Source organism: Anabrus simplex, chromosome X (genome assembly GCF_040414725.1).
Source record: "Anabrus simplex isolate iqAnaSimp1 chromosome X, ASM4041472v1, whole genome shotgun sequence".
NCBI lineage: Eukaryota > Metazoa > Arthropoda > Insecta > Orthoptera > Tettigoniidae > Anabrus > Anabrus simplex.
Window position 1 is genome coordinate 175,943,080 of NC_090279.1, and position 14,033 is coordinate 175,957,112.

At 37.7% G+C, this 14,033-nt stretch overlaps 1 long non-coding RNA gene across 1 annotated transcript in view; it reads left to right on the top strand.

The window, feature by feature from the left end:
* LOC136886133 (uncharacterized) overlaps window positions 1-13,343 on the top strand; it is a 51,685-nt gene extending 38,342 nt beyond the window's left edge. Inside the window, exons 5-6 of the long non-coding RNA XR_010861703.2 lie at window positions 7,214-10,004; window positions 13,169-13,343. This is a non-coding gene — a long non-coding RNA (uncharacterized lncRNA). The remainder of the gene's footprint in view (window positions 1-7,213; window positions 10,005-13,168) is intronic.
* Window positions 13,344-14,033: the final 690 nt, after the last annotated feature.

Consider the following 14,033-nt stretch of genomic DNA (forward strand, 5'->3'; position numbering starts at 1 on the left):
TCCTCCGAGAAGGACGTATCTACTGCACGAATAAGACCTGTCTTCACCGTTAGATGCCTTGGTATGTAAAGACTGAGTGAGGGGGATTGTAACTGAGCAAGCCTGTTTGCACAGGTAGCGGAAGAAAGTTCTATTTGAACCCTATTACGTCCCTTTGTAGTAATGTTCATTATAGAAGTACGCATGTCTGGAATTAAGGCCCTAATACACTTTCCCACGGACATTGGATGTAACCGGCCGATATGTTTAGTTACCGCACCTGCCTCATCGGGTTTATGTTCAGCATACACTATGAACGGACCTTCATCATCTAACTTATAGAGGTATGACTCATGCTGAGCGCTGCTTCGTACCTGTTGACTTGGAGCAAGCTGGCTAGCTGTATGCTGGGACGTATTCAACTGCACAGGCTGCACAGATGGGGCTGGCGGAATTGGGCAGCTAGTTCGATGTTCATGAGAATTTTCACTGGCACTTATTGACACTGATAGCTTCTTCACACTTAGGCCCTCTTCATTCCAGTAATCAGGACGCTCGTCCGGGAGACCACGTTTACGTAGTGTAGATATTTGAGAAGGTATTTGGTCTACATCACTTAACGGTCCGTCTGAATAGCACAAGTTTAATGCGGTACCTATAGCTGAGCTAAGTGAATTATGGTTAGATAGAGTACCTAGGCCACCGTCTGATGATTCCTCCATCCTCACTAAGTCCCGGGGACCCTCGTCCCCACTCACAGGTAACACTAATCCCTTATGTGCACGTGTCTATATAATACTATTATTCAGTACAGTCACACAGTTCTGTAAACACGGGCACGAGGTGATAGCGAGCTCTAGAAAGCAAAGCGAGCACAGCACAACCGTGTCTAGATGTTAAGGATGTTGGAAAGTTATTTTCACAAGATTAGTTTGCGTAATTACTTAGTTTTGGTATTTATTTGAGGAGCTTGTTTTTCTTCCGACTATATTCAATATGTATCTTGCGCAAATGCAACAGAAATAAATACAGATTAAGTCAGTTTCGTCATGATAGGGATTCCATAGCCTTCTAACATGGTAACTTCAATATCAAGTCTGACGTTACAACTTTAATTCTAATAACGCTTGTAGACAACCAAAATGCCTGCTCTTGTTTCAGGTATTTTTTTTATAATTGCTGTTTTATATGACAATTCAGTTATTTCCCGTATCCTAAATATTTCTTTCTTGGTAACTGTATCAATGGTTATTACTTGCCAACTTGAAGTTACGCTGTAAGCTTCTGTCATTATCTTTCTTCTTGACTTGCCGGTTCCTTTACGATCGTTGCCTCGGTTTGCTGTTTCAATTTGCGGTTTTCAATAGTAGTGTTGTAACAATTCTAAGCATTTTCTTGTCTTATTCCTGCCTCGATCACGCCATATATTATATTTTATTGACATAGATGATTGAGTTTATGTAGCGTATTTACTTATTTCATGGCAATTGCGTCAATTTTAGTTCCAATAAACAATTAATTTCGAACAGTGAAATGGCACAGTAGTAATATCTTCTCCATCACTAGTTTATTGGTTAGTTTGATGTAGACAGCGGTTTCTAGATTGTCGAGTTGAATTGCTTTCAGTTGATCAACTGTAAGTTTTAAGATTTGCTGAGTCCACCCATGAATGTCTGCTGGCCCTGTTTTATTTGTCTTGTCGATAAATGCACGTTTATGATATTTCTCCTAATGCTATTGGTTGCCATTGCCACTTCATTTTATTTTACTGGAAAATATTGACGCACCAACATCACACGCAATGAATGCGGAGTACAGCGAACCGCTCTCTGCCACAGCTCAAACCAGACTCCCATATGACACCCAAGAAACCAAATTCAGAATGGAATCAGAATGTATCCAATATATCATATCAACTTATACATACAGTCTATAAATTATAATTCATATACAGTGTGTGTCTAAATTACTATCACCCACTTTGAGGGCTTGTAGTGGGGAGGGGTAGAGAGTAGATAACATTTTGAATATGAAACGATTCCATATATGGACTGTTTCCCGTTACAAGAAAAACATCTGAATGTGGGCGTTATGTCCGTCCATAAGTAGAGCGGTACTGTTCAGCGTTCGCTCACAAGAACGGGTCGAAGAGGAGACCCCCACTTTGATACACGTCATGATATGTCAAACTCACGGAGAAACACCTGGTAGTCCAAAATCCGTCGCTACCACAACCCGAGCAGCAGATCTTCCTCTCAAACCAGGACGGGTAGCAGACCATGACATCAGGTGATCATCTTCAAATGACGTAAGTTCTCAGTTGTGCTCATCATGCAGAAGATGCGAAATATTTAAAAAGTACGTTAGTGAATTTTTTAGCGGGAAAAGGGTAAGTTTTCTGATAATGGTTCCTATTCGGTCATCCATAAGCCCTCAAATTGTGTATTAGGAATTTTGATGCACACAGGATGTGCGTGAAACAATTTTAAGGGATGTCAGAAAGGAATTTCCTGAAGGATGCAGACGGATTTGTTATTTGTTACCAGTGTGAAGAAATGACTCTTGCCGAAGAAATGAGACCATAGATCAGTAGATCCATTCCCTAAAAACATGCCTCAAAATAGCAGGGATGTGTTCTACGAATGAATAAGAACACAGAGTCACGTATTGCCATTACACAACAAACACGCTTGTTTACCAAGAGCGTAATTTGAAACCCCAGTGTTTGTTAATCGTGAGAACAGTCAGAACGTCATACTGCGGCAGCAGGTAATGTGACTGTCTGTGAAGAAAGGGCGAGAAGCTTAACACTGCTGTAAACAAATCAATGTAATTGTAGGTTGCGCTAAACCATACGCATCGAGGTATTCTACCTGCGAAGCGAAGAATGTAGGCCCTGATATAAAGAGAATAAAACAGCATCTGTTTTTTCTTACAAAGAATATTTGTGACGTGTCTTACTGAAAGAGAAACGCTGGAAATTTCAGTTCCAATCAATGGTTATTATACCAAATTTTGCTGCCCACAGAGGTAATTATATATGTTTTTAATGCTATTAATTTTATTTATCCTTTACAAAACTTTAAGTACCAAGCCGAATTTAACTACATGTTCCTAGTAAAAACAACCGACCTAACCTGATCCGCACAGTGCAATTTTGAATTTAAGGTGATACCCCTTAAGGTATCCTTGCACGGCATATTGGCCACGTAATGTTGTCCATGAGAAAAATAGTTCCTGCCCAGCGACAGGGTGTCATCAATCAATCATCACTAATCTACATCCATGACGAATAGAATACCAAGGAGATTTCTCACCGAGTGCAAGCGCTCTCCCGCAGAGCGGCGCTAGTGGAGCCTAACACCAACACTACACGGTCATCTGATTTAATGGAAATGACATTGATACGCAAATAATCAAATACAACACATGAATAACACTGTCAGAGAGTTATAAATAATATTATCAGACCGCACGAAGAAATGTCTTTGAACTTGAAGAAGAGAACACACGAAATAAAATGAAACATTACGAAAAGCGAAAGCAACATTGTGCTTTACATACTTAAAGAATCCTTTTTAAACAGAGCAAATTAAACATACACCAGACTGTAAATATCACTGACACTTTTCTCAAATAAATTAAATTAAGTAAATTACTCAACAAAACTAGTCTGAGGCCACTTTCGATTGTTTACGAGTAGACTTAGCAGATTGTCGAGCTTGCATTTCTCTGCGGATTTCTCCCGCTCTGAAGAAGAATCGGCATTATAGTGGGAGACCAGTTTTGGAATAATGTCCAAAGTGTGTTCAATACAACAGCCAGGTCTTGATGGCACAACTGAAATCGCCTCAGTCTAGTCAAGACACTCGTAAAAAATATCGCCCCATATTAAATTGAATCTCTTCTTTTAGTTTAACCTCATCGAATATAACTATCCCGAACCGTTTATTCTCGTTCATTTCAACCATATAATAATCGAAATAGCACTTAAGCAATGAAGATTTACACCATAGGGACATTTAAGTCCTTTGCAGAGTTTCCTCCAATGGCTTTTTGGGGTAAGAGGTAACAAATTATGCCTATATCTTATCCTCTAGGTGATGTTATTCTAAGTAATAAACTCTAAAAGAAAATCACTACTGTATCTCATACCATAGGGAGATTTCAAGTGACATTTCTTTAACACAGTGTAATAATTTTCTGCTCCTTATTAAGAAATTTACAATGTATAAATTGAAATTCGGTGTTCTTAATCTGCCCCTGTAGGAAATTAATCCTAGCTTTGGCTGAGGAAAGACTGCATTTAGCTCGCATTAAATTACGAGTTGCATTCCTTAGTTGCTTTCTGAGAGATAATATTATCTTTTCGGGATCGGTAAGAGAACTGGACTGACCCTGAACTTGACTACAACTAGGCTGACCTTGAACTTGAACTTCACCGCCTACTGTTGTCATCACAGCTTCACTCACTTCGTGATTCTCGTTCCTTGTCCTCTTGATACTGTCCTCATTCCTTTTGCTACTGGGTGCCTTTACCTCAGTGGATAGGTATTTCGGTAAATTTGAAAATATATGAGGCACCGCTCCTGGTTTTATTTTCCGCTTCACACGAGGAAGTTCAATGTTTTCACCATTCACAACGAAACAGTCCGCCTTTATAATTAAATCTGCAGGAAAATGCAGGTCACATATTCTGCTTTTGGCCGGCAATTACTTATCTTTCTGCAGAATAACTCTAGCCCACTTTGCAAACAGATTATTTCCCTTTGGCGGAGTAAAATATCGTCTACCATCACGTTTCCTTAAATAACCCGATTTACAACCAGGAACGAAACAGTACGACATTTTCTCGAAATAATAGAAAACTAGTTGATTGCACACACAAAGCACTGCACAGATACTAACACGGACTTTCAGAAAATATTAAAACAAACTAATAGGCGTTAAAATTATCACCATGACTTCACGCACGCTCGCTACCTTTGCCGACAATTTGGCGCACGTGCCGTTGCAGCTGGATTGTTGAGACTGCAGCGCCACACTCTGGCAGGACCACCAACTACAATGCTAAGAGAGCGGAGTGATCACACTTTGTATTCTATTCGTCATGCTACATCTATGGCTGCTGGCCTGGTGAGAGATTACCTGTCAATAGTTGACCTTGGTGCTCTCAAACAATTCCAAAGAAATTATAATTTATCAAAATTTAGTTTGATAAATTATTACATTCTCCAAATCCTCTTCCTAAAGCTGTACATTTGCCCGAATTTGTTCCCTGGAATCCCAAATTTATTTCTATGTTCTTCCTACCTATAAAAACTCCAATCAGACTTATACATCTACAAAATTCATTTCGCTCCATCTCTCATTTGACAGATGGGAACATACCACTTAGTCGAGCAACTCGTCTCCTTACTCTGAATACTTCTCAGCAAAAAGCTAGTAATATTTTTTTCGTAATACCACTCTTTTGTCTGAAATCCCATAGAACACATCGTGATGCTTTCCCTTGGATCCTTTCCATTTCTCGTGTCAAGTAATCCTGGTCTGGGTCCCATGCACTGCAACCATATTCTAGCTGGGGCCTTAACAGGTGTCGCTCTCCTTCACATCCCTACATCAACCCGTAAATACCATATATATGATGAGCTCTGTAACCTTAATTTACAAACCTCGTTAATGTGATCACCTCAAAGAAGATCTTTCTGTATATTAACATCTAAATACTTACAGTGATCCCCAGGAGGCACTTTCCCCCAAATCAACACAAAAATTGAATCCTCCCCTTCTGTGAAACTGCTAACCTGAATTTTTGTCCCGTTTACCATCATACCATAGTCTGCTGTCCATCTCACAACATTGTCTAAGAATTTTTGCAGTCGCCCATTATCCTGAAATTTATTTTTTACTCACATATTACAATATAAATTTTTACTCATATAATTTATATATTGAAGAAAACATAAAGGCCAAATAGCACTGCCCTCAGGGTACACACCCCTCACTCCCGTTTGCCTTTACAGGATCAGATAAAGCTTCACCTACTGTAATACTCTGAGTTCTATTCTCAACATATTTAGCTACCCATTCAAACAGTGTTTACGTCACATTTGCTCCCATATAAGTGGTCTGCCCCGCCCCTTTTTCTGGAGAGCGAAACATTTCAGATAGAAAACATTATCCTCTTGGGAGGGAATCGTCACACTTGGAGCATGGCCAATGAAATAAAAAATACACAAGCTAATTTTTGTATGCCAAACAACGTAACAGTAGTCGTTTATGTCGCTTTACGTTATTGACGGAATACTGTACCTATATATAAACCTTTAAACACGATGTAGATATGCATCCCATGAGCTCAATGATGATAGAGGCTCTAAGTAAATCTTTACCCTTTAGCCTTATTTCACACAATATGTTCATAGAAATTTAACATACACTGAAAGCTACTTCATTGGTGCCCGCAAGAAAACCATTTGTATCTGAAACCAATTGATTTTCCTATAAAGTCTATGGTAATATCTCCTCCTTCAGCGGTCACCTCACACCGCGGTCAACGGCCGGACACATTTCACAGATTAACCTGAATTAAACTGCCAGTCATGAACGCTCCGAACGTTTTGTTCTGTCCTAAGACAAACACATAGTCAAGTCGACCGTTTTCGCATCCACTCAAAAATTGCAATATACATATCTATTTTCTGGGTTAATATAAATACTTTCCTTCGACCTGATCCTACCTTCTTCATTGCCCCGCAATAGACATTGATTTAAATTGAGCGGGACAATAAATAAGGTACCTTCCTTGGAAAGGCGCGCATAGGCGAACACATTTAAGGACATTATTGATTAGAATATTGTTTGAAAAAATGTAGACTCCTAATGTGTCCCTTATCGATAGTATGGCGAGGAAACAACCCCTCATCAGATTAAACTTTTATCAACGTTTGAAACTTGTGGCACAAAAAAGATATTTGGAAACACTACAACACAAACCCCACTAAAATTTAAGTGAATATTATACAGTATAGTACTAATAAAAGTAGTAAAATACTGTACTCTCATTGTTCAGCATCGGTGCTCTCTGGTGTTTTATAGTAATTTACATCGATTAAATAAGGTGTTAGTTTTAATATACTGTGTTGTACGCCCTACTATTAATTAATTTATTTTCTGATTTATTGATTTACTTATTTATTACTATTATCACTATTTTTTCTCTTCTTTCTAGTTTAAGTAGGGAGGTTCTCGACAAAAGTGAATGGATCCAGTACTCTTGCAAGAAACAAAATCGTCTGAAGATTGAACGACTCATTTCGTAGAACTTTCTACACCTACCAACATCATGATTTGCTTTGAATATTTGCACTGGAGAAAATACACAGCTTGTATAACTCTTCAATATCACATAAAAATTTTTTTATCTTCATAATGAATAAACAAAAAATATATTTATAATTATACAATTGCTCTCTTCTCCTTGTTTACCTAATACCACAGCGTTATTAGAATATGTGATAAAACGTGCGCGGTAAAATTCCAGACCTATTCACGCAAGTTTCATAAAGAGGTGATGAATTAGAAAGCATGCAAAACTCGCGTGGAATTCCTTTCAGAGAAGAGATGTGTTCATTGCCATGTTCAAGGACCCACCAGCCCCCCCCCCCCAGAAGTACAATTACTTTTATAACCTAACGAAGAGTCGTGCACGCGATGTTCCATTGCTGAAATGTCTACTCGCCTTGCTATTGGCTGACGGAAAATATGTTGCGACGTCATTCTCATCAGTGATCAAAAGTACATAGCGTTACAAACCCGAGGAGTAACAAAGCACAGCTAATAAAAGTTGTAAGTTAAGCAATGCATACTACAGAAGAACATATCAATATAATTATATAGGTATTGTATCAACAATGGAGAGATGCATTGCTGTCTCGATCTCGAGGCGCTATCTGCCGAGAACAATGTAGTAGGCTTTGCTACTACACGGCATTCTTAATTAATAATGCTTTTCACAACGAGCAAGAAAAATGTATTTAATTTTCTCACCAATAACCCACATAGAATGCGCTGTTGTAGTACGGCAAGGAAATATGTCATTTTGGTCCAGGGCCCACCTCCCTAACCAATGCAGACCAATGGCGTTTGCACAGGAAACTAGGTGCCTAAGGCCGCTTCGCGGCTCTAATCTGGGGCTTACGCCCCAAAACCCCTTTGCTTGTCTCCATATCACTCATCTTCTCCAGGGCCTACCCTAACCATCCCAAACCAATGTCCTTGTCCAAGCCCTACTCTAACCTATCCAGGCCAATGGCCTTCGCCAGACCCTACCCAAATACAGTACAGTCAACACACGGCACTTTCGATTTAGCCTTGTTAAAATGGGAGGCCATTCGCAAGTGGCACTCCTAGTGACGTGACCTGGAAATTCGCGCTAAATTCAAATATCAACAGAAATTCATGTACGTAAATGTATAAATAAATTAGTCTAGAAAAAAGTATTATTAAGATATTAACTTCAAAGTTAGTAAAGCAATTCTGGATAAATGAAAGAAGAATTATTTAACCGGTTATTATTTAAAGGACTGAAATTAGACATATAAGCAAGATGTGAAGTGCACTGCTGTGAAAGGGCTTAATCTTTCATTTAAACATTACTTTTTTGCTTTAGCATTGCTGCCTGAACGTTTCCGGTTAGATTTGTCTTTTCCCTCATTTAAAAACATTGTGTCATAACATTAAGGCACTTGTCAACAAACAGATCGGCATATTTCTGTTTTTTCTGTTTGAAGGACTACCCCTTTTGGAAGGATCGGTAGCATTTGATGATTCATTTTTGGGGAGATTCTGTTTTGGTACATATCATGGCTTTAATCTGAGGAGAGGAATAAAAGAAAGAAAAGCATGAAAATGCTATCGATAATTATGTTTTGAGGATTAATTACGTACAATTAGAGTAAATATATAACATACCGTTGGCTGTATTGTGCCCGTCCAAATGGTGTTTTATAAGAAAAATGTAGGTTTGATTCAGTTCCCATAATTTTATGCAGGAATACGGACGGACAAGCATCAGCTGGTTACCAGGCCGTTCCGTTTCGAGTGAGCTGAACTAGATCAGGCGGTCAAGGACATAGATTACGTCATATAGCAAGAGCCGGAGACGAAGGAAGTGAGAATTCCAGAAACATCCATACCAAATATGGAACGACGAATCACGTTGCAGAATAGCTGTCAACCAACCAGAAGGAATTAAAATACTCTACAGACAGGAATCACTCCGGAAAGAAGGAGAGTATCTTCAGCATGAGACTGCGCGACAGACAGACTGAATACGAGAGTTACTACTACGTCGTAAAAAGGACTTCGTCAACAACAGAACAGTATTGCACGGCATTACATTGCATTCGAGTATGATTGTACTAATTTACCATATAGACACGGAACAGCAGAGTACGACATTACATCGCATTAGATTCGTCTGGGTGTAAAGTACAAACTACGGACCGTCACAATAAGACATTACGCTGAATTTCGACGACAGTAAACTCTAGAATGATCTAGTAGACACCAAGAGGCAACGTAATCATCGATCTGGAAACTTCGAGAATCCACTTTGCTGATGAACATTGTTCCAGAAAGTGTTTAACAAGCTCCTGTGTAGTATTCGAAATTATGAAGATTCAATGAAGTGCTATAAAACATATATTAGGGTCAAGATTCAGGTCTTTAACAAATTGTTGAGCCGCACTGTACATCATTGCGCCAGTTAAGTATTTTAAGGCAAACTATTGGCATACAACTAGTGAAGGACCAATTCTCATATAAAATATTAGTTTCAGCAAATCTATGAGAGCCGATTTTCATCATGGGCCGACCAGGAAGGAATTCCAGGGAAACTTCAAGACATCGCTGGAATGAATCCATACTAACTGGCTACACTGGAATCGTGAATTATTAAGCCGAAGGTTTGGGAGCCAGCACAATGAACGTGTTCATCTATAATCCGCCATATTCCAGAGGTAAAACCTGTAGCTACATCTGTATTCCTGACGCAGGAGATATACATCGAAACAATAAGTACCGGTACTCATGTAACATTATTCTTTCTTTCTGTAGATTACCAGTTGGATTGTATTCTTATGTAAAGAAAATGTTGAGATTAGTTAGAGGAGTACCGGTAGTCATTTCACAATTTTGGTGATGGTAGAGTAGATATTGATTTATTGAGTCTGATTTCTCGATTTATTGATTTATTGCTGTATTAATTCATTGATTAATAACCCATTAGTTGGTGAATTTAGTGATGGTATAAGACACAGTTAAGATCTTCAAAATGGATTACTGGAAAATGAAGGCTATAATAATAATAATAATAATAATAATAATAATAATAATAATAATAATAATGAACGATTTTATAAAAATCATGACAATAATAATAAAAATATCAGTCAACTTTAAAGCAATGATTTAACTGAAGCGTTGATAGAGAATGATATCTTGAAAATAATTCTGACCTTAAAAGGAAAGGTGATAGTTGTTAGCCAATAGGCAGTTCATCGAGATGGTGCACTTAAATATAATTATCATAGAAATAATAATACCGTAATAATAATAATAATAATAATAATAATAATAATAATAATAATAATAATAATAATAATAATAATAATAATAATTGTACCGGGCGGTACACCTCCACGCCGCTAATTTAAAATGTGCGCCAGTTGAAACTCCTCTGCTGGAGGAAGTCTGAACTTTATTGACGGTATTAATTTTCTACTTTCTCAGAAGATGTCACTACCTGTAAATTTTGGAGTTTTAGAACTGTGTCATTTTTGATGTGTTTTTGTTTTGCTTGAAGTAAGAAGTGTGAACTTTCTCTTCTAGAGGACACTACTGAAGAACTACAATAGTGCACCCTAGTGCGAAGAAAAAGAACTGTTCTTTGGAGAAAATTTAATTTCAAAAGTTTGTTCCTTGCTAAATTTCTTTCAGTCATTGTTTAAGTTGGCAATATTAACCCTTTCTTTCCCCTTGTTTTAAATCTAGCCAATCCCGAATTTCTTAACTTAATTTTCCACCAATAATGTGTTTCTTCTTCATCTTGTGTAGGGGTTTCTCTTTATTCTCCAATAAAGTGATTGTGGGCGGGTGTTCTCATTCCCCTAACGCCTAGAACCTTCCGCGAGAGTATATAAACTGCTGATTTTAGGGTCTCTGGGCCACTTCTGTTCCATCTTTCAGTGTGTAAAGTACATAGCATGGGGCGGGAAGCGTCTCTTTCTTCGGCGGCGGTCAACAACCAGGTAATGGCCGATTAATTACTTATTTTCTTGCTTGCTCAGCAGTTTAACTCTCGGGGCGGGTCCGAAGCTTTTTCCATTATGTAACCTTCTTTAAAATGTAAAGAAACTTGTATCTATTTCATCTTTTAAACTGCATATCGGGATAGAGAGTGCTTTACCCTCTCGAGCTCCCAATCATATTGTTTTGAGGTGAACTTATCTTTCTCAACCTATTCTTCGTTAATATAATGTAAATTGTTCTTTTCTGAAGTCACCTCTGTAGTATGGGATTAGCCCTTGCGTTAATGGCCTAGTGCCAAGTAGGTTTTAAATAAAGTGTATTAGGAGTGCGGAGAGCCTCCTTTCAAGTTGGTTTTTTTAGAGGCCATATAATTAACCTTTTCTCACTTAATAGGCCTCAGTAGATTGGGTATTTTACCCCTGTGTTCATGTCCGTTGAGGACAGCTTGAAGGTCGAGTTTGGTGTGGCCTGGGAGAGGCTTAAAGTTGAGAGCGAGTGGCTCTTTTTTTTGAAAACTGAGTGTTGTATGCCTCGAGGAGGCTTTACTGTGTAATTTGGAGCAAGTGCTCCAGGGTTTGATTGGGGTCTTCTGCCCCGTTGGTGAAATTTGTATATCGTAAAGTTGGGCTAGTTGCTCAAGAATTGTGTTTTCAGGGCTCGAAGCCCAAATCCTGTAAATACTGTAATTGTACTTTGTTGCCTTGCTACTCCGTACCTGCCATTCTTGTTATTTCTGAATTTTGGAAAGAAAATATAACCTTGTTAAAATTTTACATTAACTTTAATTCCGTAGTTGGAGACCTATTCACACCCGCACCTTCTTTCACCTCTACCTACCACGGAAATCTCCGTAACAATAATAATAATAATAATAATAATAATAATAATAATAATAATGATGATGATGATTAGGAAGAAATGTAATGATGTTGTTGTGATAGCGGTACAAAGTATAAATGCGAGTGACGATTGTGTGATGATTTTGATATGAGTATATTTGACAACATGATGACCACTAGGGTACATGTTAGTCGTGAAGATATTTGTGATTATGGTAAAATAGTCAGTCATTTAGGGAATAATAACAATATAAGGCTCAACAACTAGTTTTATGTAATGCGGAGATTTAGATTTTTGTTCATCTAATTATGGTCATTTATTGCATGTCATGGTGTTATTCATTGCTATGATCTGTGGATATTACTATGGAAGGGTCTTCAACATAATCCAGAAGGAGGAGATAATAATAAAATACGAATAATAATGAACTTTGTGCGATGATACATTTATTGCACAAATAATTGGGGAGTTTAGGCGACTGCGTGATAGTTTTTATCAATGTATTTCTAATCGTAGGATTGCTTTTGGTGATTTTTCACGTACCCCTATTATGTAAATTTTTATACAGTTTCTTGCACATTTATTTGTAATTATACTGTACTATTCGGCTAATAACTAATAACTAACTTAGGAAATTGATAATTATTTGAAATAAGAATGTAGGAATACAGTCAGACGTAATCTGAGAAGGAGGGGAAATTTGCCAAATAATTTGTGTGAATTAATTTGTAAAGAATTCGGCAAGAATTTGTAAAGAAGTTGAATTAATTTGTAAAGAATTTGAATTAAGAAATGGAAAGAATCAGCCCGACAATTCGAAATTTTTTAAATTATGAATAAGTCTTGTAAAGAATTTATTTGTTAAGGGAATGTGGGAATGATTATTGATTGACAAGAGAAAAGATAATAGAAAAGGCAAGCCTAATCTTAAGACACGAAATATTTTGATGAGTTAAAAAACATAATTGGATATAGTAACATTCGATGGTAACAATATTTTCACTAATATTATGTGATCTGTTCAATGTTGCAGTTATGTTAGAACAACGGTTTAGTCCGGAGGCATTATTACGAACAAGGAATTCGAGGAACATTGGATTGTAATGAAAGGAAAGCAAAAGCACGCAGTGTAAATAAGTTCATGTTACCGAATCCAGGAGCATTCATATTGTTGAAATTGAATATTATTAATTTACTTTTTTATTTGCATGTCCAGTCTGTTATTTTAATAAATGTCATTGTTGTTTTGTTCCGATTTTCATTATGCTACGTCACCTATCCAATCGCCTACAGCCCTGCAAATATAAATGTTAAAAGGTCTGTCCCGAAATAGTAAAGACAGCTCTGCGAACGTTCCACCCGTTGGGACTCTCGCTCCGCGACTGAGCGACCCCGGAAAAGGGGGCAGTATAGCTGGCCTGGAAATGATCTGAACAGATCTTATAATTCTTATTCAAGCGCAACGTCCCTTCTTTCTTGTACACTTTATCCAAATCACTTCTCTGACATTTCAAAACCCACAGATCACACCTACAACACCACATCAGTATTGAAGGTTAACTTCTGTACTATACAATAAGATAAAAATATATTTTAAGCCAGTTAAAATACGGGTCGTGCAGGTCAGAAGTTTAGGAAGTACTATAAAAATATCTTTGTCACTGGAAGAATGTATGCGCAAACACAATATTTACTTACGCAAGATAGACCGTGAATAACTTCATAGTTACTGCAGCCGAACACAGCACATATATTTCCACTCATGTTGAGAAGAGATATAAAGCAATGACCCACGCTACTATTTACTTATGTTAACTTACTGCAAACGCATAAATAACACCAGATTGCAGGCTTTGTGTTGCCTAAGGTCCCAACCTTAGGACAATTCCGCTGGAAAT